A 17,101-nucleotide genomic window follows, 5' to 3' on the forward strand; every position below is an offset into this window, starting at 1 on the left:
TGTACAAGAGTAGAAAATCCTGTTTCTTGGAAATATGTATTGGTGAATCAACCCCTAAAGTTGTATTTTGGCTTTATCTAACCATGTAATGCACAAACATTCATTGATTTCATTCATACTAACATGCCATACACCACAAAATTTAATAGTATAGAAAATTAAAGTTTTGTCTATTTTGAGTTTTTTTCCACATAGGCTTAATCTGTGCAGTTAATAGTCACTACAAAATACATCACAAACATTAACTTTATTATCATTTTGACTTTATTAAAATGTATTTGAAGTTCAGTGTTATCACCTAATGTGAGATCATTTTCAAAAACAAATTAAAAACTTAAAGTGATTACTTTCCTTAACTTTGTAGTCTTAATATTTTGGGAATAAGTATTGATGGGGAAATAAAATGAATATCTTTTCCCAATCCAGAAATCCTCGCCACAAAGGTAGTGGAGAAATAAAACATTTTACTACTGAATAAGCATTAAATCAGAATGTGATGTGCATTATAGGCAACCAGCAAAGTGATTGCAGAGACAGAAAGTAGTAATCTCACCCTTTTATAGCCAAGCAGATTCAACCTATTACATGTTTTAAATAAGTCCTCAATAATAATGAGTCCTCGATAACAACCATTTGGACACATTATGCATCTTAACTTTATTTGGTAACTGAGATGACTATCTCTGTGTTAAATAGCTTATTCACAGGAAAAAACAAACTTCTCATATCTTTATGATAGAAGGTAGTTTTGCAACTTGGAGCAATTTGCCCAGTGAAGTTAGGCTTCTACTCTACCATTGGAAATTGGTAGATAAGGGTGCTATCTCTCTCTCTTATGGAAGTATAAACAACATACAACATTAGTCTCAGGCATACAGCATAATGATTTGATATTCGTATTTATTGTGAAATGATCACCACAGTGACTCTAATTAACGTTGGTCGGCATACAGGTTACAATTTTTTTAAGTTTTGGTAAGGACTCCAGATTTACTCCTAGCAACTTTAAAACATGTAATACAGTCACCATGATGTACATTATATCCTCATGACTATTTATTTTATACTTGGGAGTCTGTAGTTCTTTTGACCACCTTCACCCATTTCAACCTCTACTTTTAGAAGCCACCAATCTCTTCTTTGTATCTGTAAACTTTTAAAAAAAATTCCACATATAAGTGAGATCATATGGTATTTGTATTTTCGTTTGATTTATATCATTTAGCATTATGACTTCAAGTTCCACTATCGCTGTTGTAAATGGCAAGATTTCTTTTTTTAAGGCTTAATAATATTCCACTGTGTGTATACACACACACACACACACACACACACACACACACACACACACCCCACCTGTATTCATGGGTGCTATCTCTCTTAATGTTTGCATTTCAAAGATAGAGCTCTCAGGTTCTTGAGAACAACATTCCTAGGAAGTAAATCTAAGTACTGATTAAAGACCTATCTAGTCATCAAAAAGATTAATCTTCACTTCAGAGATATGAGAAAGTGCTCAACAATTTCAGCTTTTGTGAGGTAAATGATCTGAGAATGGAAATCTCCTCCTCCATCTTCAATGGGGAGAATTAAGTCTCTTATTTCAAAATTTGATTTTTCTTTACGAAGTATTTAGGGTTCTTTTAAACAGTAGGCAAAAGAAGTCCAATGTAAAATTTATGTTTTTCTATGTGTAGGGCTTTCACTATGGCCAAATGAACAGCCCTGTTTAGAAAAAATATTCACCCCACCCCTCTGGCTCCCACGTTAAAGTTTTAAAGAGGTGTAGGGAGGAGATGGGTGGGGTTGGTTGAAGTTAGATTTGCTCCAGGCAAAGAATGTGGTTCAACCAAAATACGTGATACAATGTTCTAAAAAATCGGCTACAGGAACACACCCTTGAATGGTGACTAATAACTATCTTACTGTTACAGATCACCTAGTTATCTTTGTTTAACTCACATTACTCCTTTTCCACTAAATTCTTTTGGTGAAGGACCAAGCTGGGTTCTTCACGCATTGTAGGCTCAGGAAGGTAAGAACTTGATTATCAGGACCACTCACAGGACTGATTCGGAAGGTGAAATATGCGTATTTAAGGATCGGGGGTCCGCGTCTCCAAAGCAGCTTCTCTTCCCGGAGATTTCAGCTCCCGGGATCACTCAGCACCCCGCGGGCACACTTAACATTTTAATCACGCCTCCGCCCCCACCCTCCGAATTCCTTTCCGGCCGCGGACCCGCGGGTAGTCCCTTCCAGGCGGCCCCAGCTTATCACACCCGACCCGGCCACTTCCCGGCTGGTCGCGGCCCGCCGAGTCTCCCAAAGTTTCCTGTGACGCTGCGGTCCGCCTCTGGCGCATCCCGCCCTACTCCCTCCCGGCAGCGCTGGATGCCCGCTAGGGAGGAGCGGGCTCCAGGGACGCAGAGCGCAACGCAAGCAGGAGGACCTCGGGGCCCCACCGGAGCGGGCTAGCGGCCCAGAAGGCGGCGGCCGCAGCTTCACGCCTCCCCTGGCCGCGCCCACTGCCCCGGTCCGCGCGCGCCCACCCGGCCCGGAGCCCGAGTCCCACCCACCCTCCGGGGCCCGGGCCAATCGGCCGCGCCCCGCCTCCTGGGAGCTGGTGGAGGAGGGGGTTGGGGCCGGCCGGCAGCGCCGCCTTCCGCTCGTGTCCATTGGCTGAGGCCTCGAGGGTGCACGGAGACCGGAGTGCAGCTGGATTGGCCGTAGATGCTCGTGACAGCTGCGCCCATTGGTTGTGCCGGCCCCCGTGACGCGGGGTGGCGACTGGCTCCCCTGTCTGAGGGGCTCCTGGTTGTCAGGTTCTAGGTAAGTGAGTTTCGCACCGCCGACGGCGGGCGCTGTTGCCCGGGGCAACGCCGGGGGAGGGGGGAAGAGGAGGGAAGGCCGGCGGAGAACCGGGGCTACGCTCCCTGCCCGCAGAGGGGTGCCGGGGACTCAGCCTAACTGCGGCGGCTGCGCCGAGCGCTCTTCCTCCGCCCTCAGCCCCCCCCTCCTGCCCCAGGCTGCGGGGTCTCCCGCCCGTCCTCCGCCCGCGGCGGAGCATTCCTGCTTCGGGTTTGGGGCCGGGCTGCCCACCCGCTCCGGCGACGCCTGCCCCTCCCAGCAGCCCGGGACAGGAGGCTGGGGAGGGGGCGGGTGCCGGCGCGGAGGGGCTGAGGCGGGCGCCGCGGCCCCGCCCCGTCGCCGGGTCTAGGGGCTGCGGGGTGTGGGGCGGTGGGGGCCGGAGGCACCGCCCATCACACCCGCACCCCTTCTCTCGGCGTGCTCCCCTGCCGGCGCGGCCCACCCCGAACCCTTGGATGCTCGCAATCCCTTCTCGCGCTGGGGCCCTGCGGTCTCCCGTGACCCCCAAGGCGCGACCCCTGCTCTTCGTCCGTCTGCCTCCTTACCTCCCGCTCTCCCCCTTACCTTCCATCCCTGGTCCTGTCTGGGCCAGGGCGACGCCGAAGAGACAGTCCACAGAGAACTATTAAGTGTGAAGCTAGTGCAGCCGGGTAGTGTCTGCTCTGTTCTCTCCTTGCCATGTAGGGCTTAGGTTGTGGGGAGGCACCTTTGGGTCAGCTTTCTGCCCTTAGTATCAACTTTGTTAAACGCACTGTTTTGAGTTTGGATTGGTACTGCCAGGCTGGGTACGTCATGCACAAATGAAGGCGGTAACTGTCAAGTTGTTGCTTTTTACTTTGTATATTTGTGATGTTATCTAATGCTGTGCAATCTCAAATCCAAAAACTTATTAAGGCTTGTAGCCTTTGGTTTTCATTCGCCTTACTGTTGAAAAGAAGCGTCAATCTTTTTAATTAGTAAGAAGCTTCATGCAACCATAGCGTTCTCTCTGACACTTGGACGTCGCCTGCTCTAACGAGGTAGTATACCATTTTTCTCTTTTAAGAGAGTAAAAAATTTCTCTAATGGAATCACTGCATATAAAAGTACAATGTAAAAATCAATAAGACTAGACCCAAAACTATTTTAGTGATTATAGACTAGAAAATGCTTTTCAACCTATAGAATGGGAACAGGATTTTTTTTTTTTTTAAACTATTGCAAAATAGTTATATCACTAGTGCAGTGTTGTACTCCTGGTATACCTATATGGTATTAAGAAAAACATATTTATGAAGAGCCACAAGTTTGTCAGTCAGTGCAAAGGAAGGCTGAGTCTATCTTTTGTAATCCAGGAACACTTTTCTGCTTGTATTCTTAAACCAAGGGAACTGTGTTTCCAAAGATATTAGGAATATTTAGTGAGTACACGGACACAGGTGGAAACATTTCCTCTTTTCTTCCATGAATGTGGAAACATTTTTTGTTTTCTTAGTGAAAGACCTTTGTGAAGATTTCTCTTCTGCACTGATGGTTGGCAGCATTAAACAAATCCCATGGAAAATTATTTAGGGTTCAGTTAATGCAGCTTCTGCACTACTTCAAAGGTTGATATCAGTAGTTTGGAAGAAACAGTCCAAACAGGCTTTTGCTAGGAAAATCACAGTCAGATCATCTTCAACTGTTAGGTAACTATAACTCTGGTCAAATTTGCCATTTTCTTTCCTCCACTATTTCAAGATGAAAAAATTCAAACAATGCAGAAAATTTGCGTTGGTCAGTACCCAACTATTTGCACAGCAATAACATTTTAAAGACATTTGATACATAATAACGAAACAAATGATCAAGTTGGAAAAGCCACATGAATATGTATCATATCAAAATATTGTAAGATGCTATTTCTATTTGTGGATGCAGGTAGTGTTTATAAAACCTATAACAATTTAATTCCATGAGACTTATTATAAAGCAATCTTATAAGTCAGAAGTCATTGTCTTTGCCAATCAAGGCCCAGGTGAGTAAATTGCATTTTGGTAATCAGAAAAAGAATGAAAATCTAATGAAGTTGTTATACAAATAAAAGTTTTGTCTTAAAATCTGACTCCTGTGTTAATAGATTCTAGTTTTGTACTTGATTTTTAAATAAGCATCTTTTTTTTGAAGACAGGTCCAAGGGACTACCAATTATGCAATGTATTGGTAACTTAATAAATAGGATCAATCTAAATATGTTGTTTTGGAAATAGAATGTATTCTTGAAATGGAAAAAGAAAGCTTACAAATGTGAACTTTTAAAAGAACTATTTCATGGAAAATGAAGTAATTACTTAGATTTAAATTTTGATAGGGCTCAAAACTTTGTTGGGTGTTGTTTCATGGATATTTTGTTACAGAACTTCAGTTTATAATAGAATAAGAAATGGCTACTAGTTTACATATACGTTTATTGTATTTGTAATTTTTCCATACTTAGGAAGTTTCTGCACTCTTAAGTATTTGAATCCTGGTTTTCAGTTTTAGTTTATCCTGTTATCTCTTTTTCATACTTACCTCATTTTTTTATAACTAACTTCTTAAATGTTGTAATTAAGAGCTATGTCTCAGAATTTATAGATCTTTGGATTAACTCATTAATTTTTCACATCTCATTTGTCTATGGCATGCTTATGTATGGTTAATTGTCCACATCACTGAGAGATTAAAGGGAATGAGAAAATCATAGTTTTGGAACTTTGAAAAGAATAAGATGTTTAGATGTTTTTTAATCAAAGCTGTAGGTTTCCCCCCCCACTGCCTCCCTCTCTCTTTCCTTTTCTTCTTCCTTTTTAATTTTTATGGTAAAAGTTAAATGTCTTAATATCAATTCAGTGAAACTATAGAGAAGAAATGTCACCAATAAGTCCACAATAGTTAATGCTTTGGAAAATAAATGAAACTTTTGTTTTTTCTGTAACTCTCTACTAATTATTGCAGTTTTATGGTTTTCATTGCAGTGTATCTGCACTTGCATCTAAATTTGTAGGAGTTTTTTTATTTTTTATTTTTTATTTTTTTAGTGAGAGAGAGAGTCAGAGAGGCAGAAACAGGAAGGGAGAGAGATGAGAAGCATTAATTTGTAGTGGTGTCACTTTAGTTTTTCATTGATTGCTTCTCATACTATCTTTGAGGGGGGGCTCCAGCTGAGCCAATGACCCCTTGCTCAACCCAGTGACCCTGGGATCATGTCTAGGATCCCCAGCTCAAGCCAGTGACCATATGCTTCACGCTGGTAAGCCCGCACTCAAGCTGGATGAGGCTGCACGCAAACCAGCTACCTTGGGGTTTTGAACCTGGGTCCCCAGCATCCCAGGTCAACAGTTTATCCACTGTTCCACCATCTGGTCAGGCTAAACTTGCAGGAATTCTTGAACTTGAGATTCAGTTACCCTAAATTAGAAGAAGACTCCAAGATCTGGAAGAAAAATGGAGAAGAATAGAGGACATACATATTAGAATCAGAACGAAAGGATCAGACCCAAGCAATGATCTACTTTTTTTTAGTTCATAAGTACAAATATAATCCTAGATACCCATATGAAATTGCTTTATGGCTGACAGAGCATGGGGCTTTTCAAGTTTTTTCTTTGTAATTAAAAATATCTAGGTAAGGTGAAGTTTATTTTAGTGTCTTTACAAATATTTTTAGATTTCTTCACTTTTGGGATATTACATGTTCAGCTTTTTAAAATTTAATGTCATGCATGATTTGTAATTATTTCTTAAACATTCATCTATATTTATGAAAGAATAATTAATTTTTAGTCCATATATCATCACCACTTACTATAAGCTTGACATTGTTTCCTCCTTTAGAAGGTTTTAATTAAAAGACAATTTTAGTTTAGGTGTTTTTTGCTAGGTCACATCATGTAGTGAAAGAAGAGTCATTTTCCTTTGGAGCCAGATAATCTGAGTTTCTTTCGGAAGTCAGGAATTTCTTCTGTGGGGTTTTGTTGTTATTTATTTACCTATTTTGAGAGGGAGAGAGAGATGAGAAACATTTACTTACAGTGGCCTAACTTTAGTTGTTAATTGATTTTTTTTAATGTAGTCATTTTTTTTTTAATTTATTCATTTTAGAGAGGAGAGGGAGAGACAGACAGAGAATGATAGAGAGAAGAGAGAGAGGAGCTGGAAGCATCAACTCCCATATGTGCCTTGACCAGGCAAGCCCAGGGTTTCGAACCGGCGACCTCAGCATTTCCAGGTCAACGCTTTATCCACTGCGCCACCATAGGTCAGGCCTTGATTGTTTTCTCATATGTGCCTTGACTGGGGTGCTCCATCTGAGCTAGTGACCTCTTGCTCAAGCCGGTGACCTTGACCTCAAGTCAGCAACCATTGGATCATTTCAGTGATCCTATACAGTACTCAAGCCTGCAACCCTGTGCTCAAGCCAGATGAGACTTCATATCAGCTGGTGACCTCAGGGTTTTGAACCTGCGACCTCAGTGTCCCAGAGTTGATGCTCTATCCACTGTGCTACCACTGGCCAGGCAGGCAAGTTATTTAATCTCTTTAAACCAGTTTCCTTATCTGTAAAATGAGGATGATTAAGTTGCCTCACAAGGTTATTATGAAGAAGAAATGAGACAATGTAGGTAAAATGCCTGAATTTAGGAAGTCCTCAACTTCCATATTTTGTTACTTCCTTACATTATAGTTTAATTTTCTCTCTCCTGTGTTTAGCCTACCATCCTAAAAGTTCTTAAATTTTAGACTTATGAAATTATTACACTGAATTTACTTAAATGATATTTGTACTTGTATAGGCAGAGCAAATAATTAGAAATATCCCTGATTAGCTGTTCTTTTATAATTCTTCAGTTACTCTGTCTCAGTAGGGATAGTCAGAAATTTAAATGCTTTTTATCTCAAAATATGTTTAGTTTGTCTGAATTCCTGAATTATTTTTTTCACCTTAGATTATCATCTATTTTTGGATGCTTTCCCAAAATTTCTTTCATTTAAATCACTAATATTTGCTTAAAAGTGATACAGAAAAACTAAATATTACTTTATTAAGTCTCCAGTCTTCCTCTCCACCTTAAACCACATTTATTTAATCTGTTTAAAAATTAAACTCTCCCTGGCCCAACAGCTCAATTGGTTATCGATGCACAGAAATTGCTGGTTCAATCCCCATCTGGGCATATACAGAAATAGATTGTTTCTGTCTCTCTCTCTCCCTTCCTCTCTCTCTAAAATCATTTTTAAAAAACCCAACCTTAAACTGTATTTTCCAATGTAATATTACGTGAAATTCTGAGTTGAATGTTTTCTGCCTCCTGCTGATGTATGGTTATTTTTTAAGGAGCAATATTTTATAAATACTCCTATTTCAAAATGTGTATTCTATAAGTATATGGTTTTAATTCTTAAAAACACATACAACGTAAATATAGAGACCAGCCTATAGTTACTGGGTGTTGTGAAACAAGCACTGAACTGAGTGAAGTGTTAGGAATTGAACCAGATCGTCCTTATTGCCTCATCCAGCAGTAAAACAAAGATTTTGTCATCTAAGTCAGTGATTCTCAATAGTTTTTCCTATCCAGTACAAGATATTTACATGTGTGTCATACACTAATGTGCAGTTCCCTGCCATGCTCTCTATAATTCTATTTTACTCTCTTCTGCTCAAGAAAGCATATCAGATTACAAGTGACTGAAAATGACATCATTATAGGGAGAAACTTGAATTTATTCTGATTTATTGAGGAAAGTGAGTTATTAAAAGAAAAGTGCATAACCAATATTAGCAACAAATACTGGAGACATGCCTTACGGTACTACAGTTGAGACCCAAGTTACACATTTTGCTGAAATGAATGCCTTTCCATTTTTAAAAATCAGTACTGCAGTGCTATAGAAGAAAAGATGACTAATTTTATGTTAATTGATAATGAAGAGCCTTACATTTCAAAGTCACAGTAACTGATGACAAACATTTAAAAATATTTCAGGCCCTGGCTGGGTAGCTCAGTTGGTTACCACATTGCTCTGATACATCAAGGTTGTGGGTTCAACCCCTGGTCAGGGCTCATAAAAGAAGCAACCAATGAATGCACAACTAAGTGGAATAACAAGTTGATTTTTTTCCTCTCTCTTTCTTTTAAATTAATAAATAAAAAAATTTTAAAAAGAAAATGTTAGCTTCCTATGAAAATATTTGAATAATAGTACTATGGTCTTTATTGTAAATAAAATAACACTAATTATAGAAAAATTAAAATTAGTTTTGTAGTATAAATTATTTTATTTGCAAAAAAGTATTTCTGTACTGGGACAAATGGTTTTAGGAGAAGGGGAAACTCAATACTAGAATATTTATATTCTAGGTATTTAGTGTATAAAAATACTTTTTACATTGGTTCATTCAGATAAGTATCTTTAAAATTATATCACTGTGAATGAGATTGCTTCTAAATAGCCCATCCGCATGGATGTAGTATGTATAATAATCAGACACAAGGACTTAGAAAAACAATGTTCATTAGACCCTTGACATTAGCAAATGGTATTTCTTGAAATCTTTGTGGATCTAGGATATACCTAGCTCTATAAAATAGAGTCATTTAATTGAAAAATTTAAATGATCCCTTCAGACCTTTAACAATTTTATAATAGGACTCGAGTCATTAAAGTTGTTAAGCCATATTTTACTTCCAAAATGAAGGCTGAAGGCTTTACATCATGTCATTAGTATACATGCAAAGTTTCTTATTCCTGACTCTTGTGTTCTTAGGTTTATAGAACAAGACCATTTCTAGCCTTGTCACAAAGTTGAAGAGTTAGTCCTTGATCATTAATTCTTTTTTTGTGTGTGTGACAGAGACAGATAGAGAGAGGGACAGATAGGGACAGATAGACAGGAATGGAGAGAGATGAGAAGCATCAATTCTTTGTTCGGCACCTTAGTTGTTCATGGATTGCTTTCTCATATGTGCCTTGACCAGGGGGCTACAGCAGACCGAGTGACCCCTTGCTTGAGCCAGAGACCTTGAGTCTCAAGCTGGTGAGCCTTGCTCAAACCAGATGAGCCCTGCTCAAACCAGATGAGCCCATGCTCAAGCTGGCGACCTCAGGGTCTCGAACCTGGGTTCTCCACATCTCAGTCCGACACTATCTGCTGCGCCACCACCTGGTCAGGCGATCATTAATTCTTGATGCTTGCTGTTCTCTTTTGGGTATGTCGTCTGCTCGGAGTTGGAGACTTCTGTAGTTTGTGTCCCTTATACTCTGAATGCCTACCTTGGGGCATTTTCCAAATTTCTCTTATCAGTTGGTATGGCTCTTGTTAATTTCACATTATATAAAAAAATGCATTTGACTCTTCTACCAATATTCAATTTTGGTAACAATTGAGTCAGTACCCATTGTAGCAGCCGTACCACTGCTTGGTTCATGAAGATGTTTATACAATGTCCTGAATTTCTTTTGAATTGTATTTCCTCAGAATCACATTCTTTCTATATACACTTATACAAATTAATCAACATTTATTGATTTTTATTTTTTTAAGAAAGAGAATGAGAAAGGATGAAGGGAGAGAGAGGGAGGAGAATGAGAAACATTAACTCAAAGTTGCTTCACTTTAGTTGTTCATTGATTGCTTCTCATACGTGCCTTGACCAGATGGTCTCAGGCCAAGCCAGTCCCCATTTCCCCAAGCCAGTAACCTCGGGATCTTGTCAGAGATCCTACATTCAAGCCAGCAACCCCACGTTTAAGCTGATGAACAACGTTCAAGCTAGTGACCTCAGGGTTTTGAACTGGGGACCTCAGCGTTCTGGAGTCAGTGCTCTTATCTATTGTGCCACCACTGGTCAGGCAGGTTACTCATCATTTAAACTTTCACTAAGCTTTTACAAATTTTACTTTGTCTAGGAGCAAAGGAAATATTTTCAAGCATCACCTTTTTGTTTCAATATAGAGTTTGTGTAGTATGGTGGTCTTTCTAATAACACATATGTAGTCACTGTCACATTTTATATCCATTTTGAACTTAATCCAAACTTACATATTCTGGTTAAGTACCATTGCTTTGCCAGGCCTCTACTTTCTATGTATTGAGTAAATTTTCAATAGTAGAGTGATTAAAGGGAACTAAACAATGCAGTTGTCTCAGATAATTATTAATGAAAAATAACTAGTTAGATCACTATCCTAATTATTTTAAAGGGTTATATTGGAGAACTATATGGATCTTTAGATTAATATATAATGGGAACTTTTTACAAAGAAGAAGACTGCTTTTCTCTTGCCAATATATATAACATATTACATTTGTATAACTATTTGTTTATATACATTACTTTTTCTACCCCTCTTTGACATTTTAACCTCGAAAGTAGAAATAACTTTCATCAGTAAAAGTTTTTTAGTATATTTTGTATATTCAGATATTGTTATGGAGGAAGGGCATTAATATTTGTTTAGTGCCTACTAAAAGTTCTCACTTGTATATTTTTGTTTTTGTGCCAACCCTGTAAATTGGATAGATTGTACATGTTTTCTTTCTTCTTTTAAAAAGATTTTGTTTATTGATTTTTTAAGAGCGAGAGGGTGTTGGGGTGGTGGTGGTGGGAAGCATCAACTTGCAGTACCTGCTTCTTGTATGTGCCTTGACCAGGCAACCGCAGTACTTGAGGGCGCCTTCAGCGTTCCAGGTCCACTCTGTATCCACCGCACCCCACAGGCCAGGCAGATGTTCTCTTCTTGTGATCTGGAACCAATTTCAGGTCACATCATTTATCCAAGGAGACCCAGAAATTGAATTCAGGTCCTTCATATGCTAAACTTGAAATAAATACAAGTGGTAAGTGTTTAAATACAGTAAATCATCAACAGTCCTGAATTTAACATCAGTTTTAATTATTTTGGAATGACTCCAAACGTCCATGTTGAAATATTTGCAGTTTTGCTGAAATGAATTCCTGTTCTTGGAAGTGAGACCCTAGATATGCATGACCCTAGCTAACTGCCCAGTGTCCACATCTTGGCTTGTTCTCTGTCTGGGGTTGTATTATACTGTTAAGTGATAACATGTTGTTTCTTTAAAGTATTTTTATGAAAAGAAAACCAGCTGTTAGAAGCGAAGAAAAAGTAAAGAAGCCTAAGAAAGTGGTGGATTTTAGCCAGAAAATAGACATTTTTGAATAAGTTTATAAAAGGAATATTGAGCCTGACCAGGCGGTGGTGCAGTGGATAGAGCGTCGGACTGGGATGCAGAGGACCCAGGTTTGAGACCCCAAGGTCGCCAGCTTGAGCACAGGTTCATCTGGTTTGGAGCAAAAGCCCACCAGCTTGAACTCAAGGTCGCTGGCTCCAGCAAGGGGCTACTCGGTCTGCTGAAGGCCTGTGGTCAAGACATATATGAGAAAGCAATCAATGAACAACTAAGGTGTTGCAGTGCGCAATGAAAAACTAATGATTGATGCTTCTCATCTCTCTCCATTCCTGTCTGTCTGTCCCTGTCTATCCCTCTATCTGACTCACTCTCTGTCTCTGTAAAAAAAAAAAAAAAAAAAAAAAAAAGAATGTTGAGCCCTGGCTGGTTGCTCAGTTGGTTAGCCTGTCCTCCATCCTCCGGAAACACCAAGGTTGCAGGTTCCATCCCTGATTAGGGCACATAAAGGAAGAAACCAATGAATGCACAACTAAGTGGAACAACAAATGAATGTTTCCATTTCTCTCTCCCTCTCTTTCCCTTTCCCTCCCCCTCTCCCTCTCTCCCTCTCCTTTTCCTTCCCTCTCTTTCTTCCTCCCTCCCTTTCTCCATTTGTTTCTAATAATAATAATAATAATAAAAGGAATGTTGAATCCAGTGTCTTTGGTCTGGATGTGAACTGACCTACCTTACTTTTTTGGGAAACAAAAGTTGACTTGTGAAACGTTGAGTGTTCTAGCTCTCACAAAATTTGCATAGTTTTTAGATGGATTTATTGAAAATGGCAGGGATGTTATATTCTTAAATCTTGTTTTACTTGCCTTCTCTCTCACCCTCAACAATAATATTTGAAAGAGATTTGACTGTTTATAAATAGCTGCTACTTTCTAGAAGTTAATGAATGTAGTCATTACAAATATCTTAAAATATTAACATAAACAACAGTCTCTCACAGGATAATCTAGGTGTCCTTTTCCGAGTTTCATGATAACAGAATACTAGCTAGACCTCGGTGATGACCTCTTTCCAAGATTCGGATTCCTATTTGTATTTTGGATCTTGATTTATTCTGTGACTGGAACTGGCTGTTTATGATCAAAGTGATTTAGGTTAGTTAGGGACACTTCCTATTATATACAGTAATATCATGGTTTTTGAAAGAGGATAAGTAAGATAGTAAAGAAATAGACATGTCCTTGAATTAACCTACATTATAAAAATAATGCAGAAATGCTCTGTGTCTCAGAAGAGGCAAGTTGTAGGAATGAGACAGAGAGCAGGAAGTGATGATTCTTTTTTGGTCATTCAACAAATGTGAATAGAATACTGACTTTATATAAGGACTTACTTATAGTTACACATAATTATAAAGCACAGAGAGGTTTCAGGTTTTTTCTGAGTGTATGATGTAGTGGAAGGAGCATGGATATTAGAACCAAACCCGCCTAGGGTTGAATCTGTGCCATCAGTAATTAGTTGTATGAATTTAGGCACATAATTTTTATGGCTTCAGTTTTTCCATTTGAAAACTGATATCAGTTTCATCTGATAACTGGTAATAATATTGGATTTTTAAATTTCTTCAGTTGTATGAGATCAAAACCCTATTCATACTAGTTTAGGACACTGGAACACACAGCAGTATATATTTTTTAGATACAGATGGATTTAGTAGACTCAAACAATGGCCTCAGGACATGTCCAGTCAGGTGGTTCTTCTTTATGTAGACCTCTGATGGCTTCAGGCTTACATTCTTTCAGTTTAGCAAGCCCAATATTAAAGAGCTTCTTATCCATTTTAGCATTAGTCATGGGATTATATCTCATTAAGAAATTGGTCAACCTGACCAGTGGTGGCACAGTAGATTGAGTGTTGACTTGGGACACTGAGGTCCCAGATTCAAAACCCCACAGTTGGAGGCTTGAGTGTGGGCTCATGCAGCTTAAGCACAGGTTTGTCAGCTTGAGCATATGGTTAGTGGCTATGCGTGGGATCATCAAGATGATCCTGAGGTCACTGGCTTGAAGGCCAAGGTCATTGGCTTGAGCCCAAGGTTGCTGGCTTGAGCAAGGGGTCACTGGCTCGGCTTGAGCTCCGCCCCCTGCCCCCATCAAAGCATATATGAGAAGCAATCAATGGACAACTAAGTGACACACTGTGAGTTGATGCTTCTTATCTCTCTCCCTTCCTGTCTGTCTCCCTTTCTTTCCCCCCTCCCCTCAAAAGAATAAAAAACTGGGTCATATTTCCATCATTGGTCCTGTGGTGAGGGAGATAGCATATGACGATAGGCCAGATCTGGACCAGATTCTAACTATTGTAACTGGGAATAGGAACTTTGGTCAGCCATAGGGACGGAGAGTCAGGGTGGGTGGGTCACTGAAAGAAAAAGAAGATACGTGGATCCTGGGCAATATAATTGTTGGGCAGATAAAATATATTATGCTTACTTTGTTAAAGATGGTGCTGCCCACATGGAAGCCCGTCTCCCAGGTGATGATATTAGTTGCCCTTATGCTTGGAATGGGCATAATTATATTAATGTGTGTTGGGGGCGGGCTGTGGGCAGGCAGGATCCTTGTAGCCTGGGGCTTAGTTTTAGGACTAAGCCTTTCCCACCCTTTTTGATGTGGGGTGGACTTTGTATCAGAGACTTCCCTGTTTTGTATATTGGATTAAAGGTTTTGATTTCTGCACTATAAAGTCAGGCAGACCAGGAGCTTGCTCTCTTGGTTCCTGAGATTAGCATTAGAGGAGAGAGCAGAGAGGAGAGCATAGAGAGGCCATGTGGAGGAGGCCAGGAGAAGCAGCCAAGATGGTGGAGTGTTGAGTGAGAAGCCAGTTTGTGCAGGGAGAAGGAAGGAGATGGGGAACAGAGGTGAATAAGTCTGGTGAGCTAGAAACCTTTGATTCTAGGAAACTAGGATAAGTCAGTAAATTTGTGAGCACTGAATGAGTAGGTTTTGGAGCCCAGTGTGTGTTTTTACTTGCCCACCACGTACAAGCTGGGATTAAAGCTAATGGCCCACCAGTTCTTGGCTCCATTGTTTCATTACCGTCTGTCCAAATCTAATGGGAACCTGCATGGGCCAGGCAGCTGTGATGGTGGCCGTGGTACTTGCTTTACACACAGAAATATTAAGACTCTCAAGGTAACACAATCAAAGATGTTTACAAATCTTTCAGGGTTCATCTTCCCTCACTAGCCTAGAGGTATTTTATCCTCAAGATTCCAGTAAGGGGGAGGAACTACAATCAAGGTGGTATATAAATTCTGCCTCCTGTTGAAAGAGAAGTTTCTAGGTTAACCTTTATTTTAGATTTAAAACTGAATGACCTATTGTTCTTGCAAGCCAGAAACTTCTACATTCCTCTCCCTCTCTTTCCTAAAGGAGGGATGGAACAGGAAGCCTGATAGGAAAGCCTGACCTTTCCTCCCAGAATATCAATATCAATTTTCAGCTTTTTGGTAGCTTACAACATGACTAGACTTTAATGAACTGTATGGCCCACTATTTTTTGGCTCCACAGTACCTTTACTGTCTGCCTGAATCCAATGTGAACCTGCATGGCCATGACAGTGGTCCCTGGCCTTATAGCATCCTAAAGGACTGCTCCCCACCCCCTACAAGGAGTCTCCCAGTTCAAAATGTCAGTAGTACTGAGACTGTGAAACCACTGTAAAGCCAGTATCCACATCCACCATCACAGCCGCCTGGCCCATGCAGGTTCTCATTGGATTCGGACAGACGATAATGAAACAACGGAGCCACGAACTGGTGGGCCATCATCTTTATTCCTAGCTTGCACCAGTAGGCAAGTAAAAACACACACTGGGTTCCAAAACCCACTCATTCAGTGCTAAAAAAGCTACTGACTTGCCCTGGCCAGATAGCTCTGTTGGTTAAGAGCATCTGCCTGAAGTGCAGAGGTTGCTGGTTCGATCCCCGGTCAGGGCACATAGAGGAACAGATTGATGTTCCTCTCTCTCTCTCTCTCCCTTTCTCTCTGGCTAAAAACTAATTAAAAAAAAAAAAAGCTACTGAGTTTCCTAGAATCAAAGGTTTCTAGCTCACCAGACTTATTCACCTCTGTTCCCCATTTCCTTCCTTCTCCCTGCACAAACTCTGCACAAACTGGCTTCTCACTCAGCACTCCACCATCTTGCTGCTTCTCCTGGCCTCCTCCACATGGCCTTTCTCTGCTCTGCTCTCTAATGTTAATTGCAGGAACCGAGAGAGCAAGCTCCCGGTCTGCCCCACTTTATAGTGTAGAAATCCAAACCTTTAGTCCAATATATCAGGTCTACCGGAAAGTTCCATCCATTTCTATCACAAGTTTTGACATGTAAGCACATGTTTATTTGGCGCATGTGTGCCTCTCTATTTTTATCACTTAATGTATACATACTGACTTAGCAAATTAACTAAAACAAAGTTGATTCACGTTAGTCTTATGTGTGAAGTGGTAGTGTACCCATGGCTACTGATAAAGTTCATTTATGCCACTGTAATTTTTACAAATTTCAGCAAGGAAGAAATGCTACAGAAGCATGTAGAAATTTATTGAAAGTGTTTGGTGAAGGTACAGTTTCTGATAGGACATGCAGAAGATGGTTCAAAAAATTCGAAACAGGTGATTTCGACCTTTCTGATAAGCCACGTTCTAGGCGACCATCTTTGATTGATGACGATGTTGTTAAGACCATGTTGGAGCAAGATCCTTTTCTGACAACATCGGAGATCACAGAAAGGCTTAATTCAACTCAGCAAACCATTTTGGACCATATTCGGAAGATAGGAATGGTGTGGAAATATTCAAGATGGGTGCCACATGAATTAAGTCAGAAGAATTTGGATGATCGAGTCGTCATATGCACATCTCTGCTTGCTCAGAACAAAATCGCCCTTCTTGAACCGGATGATAAGTGGGGATGAAAAGCGGATTACCTATGAAAACATCGTAAGGAAAAGGGCATATTGTGAACCCAGAAAACCTAGCCCTTCCACCTCTAAACCAAATTTGACTCTGAATAAGA

The 17,101-nt window shown here is 40.2% G+C and overlaps 1 protein-coding gene across 5 annotated transcripts in view; it reads left to right on the forward strand.

The window, feature by feature from the left end:
- Window positions 1-2,438: 2,438 nt before the first annotated feature.
- Window positions 2,439-17,101, forward strand: part of FER (FER tyrosine kinase) — a 503,761-nt gene continuing 489,098 nt past the window's right edge. For all 5 annotated transcript variants that reach the window (XM_066273970.1, XM_066273969.1, XM_066273971.1 and 2 more), the window contains exon 1: window positions 2,439-2,829. The gene's annotated coding sequence lies outside the window, so the exon portion shown is untranslated. The remainder of the gene's footprint in view (window positions 2,830-17,101) is intronic.

Source organism: Saccopteryx bilineata, chromosome 4 (assembly GCF_036850765.1).
Source record: "Saccopteryx bilineata isolate mSacBil1 chromosome 4, mSacBil1_pri_phased_curated, whole genome shotgun sequence".
Classification (NCBI taxonomy): Eukaryota; Metazoa; Chordata; class Mammalia; order Chiroptera; family Emballonuridae; genus Saccopteryx; species Saccopteryx bilineata.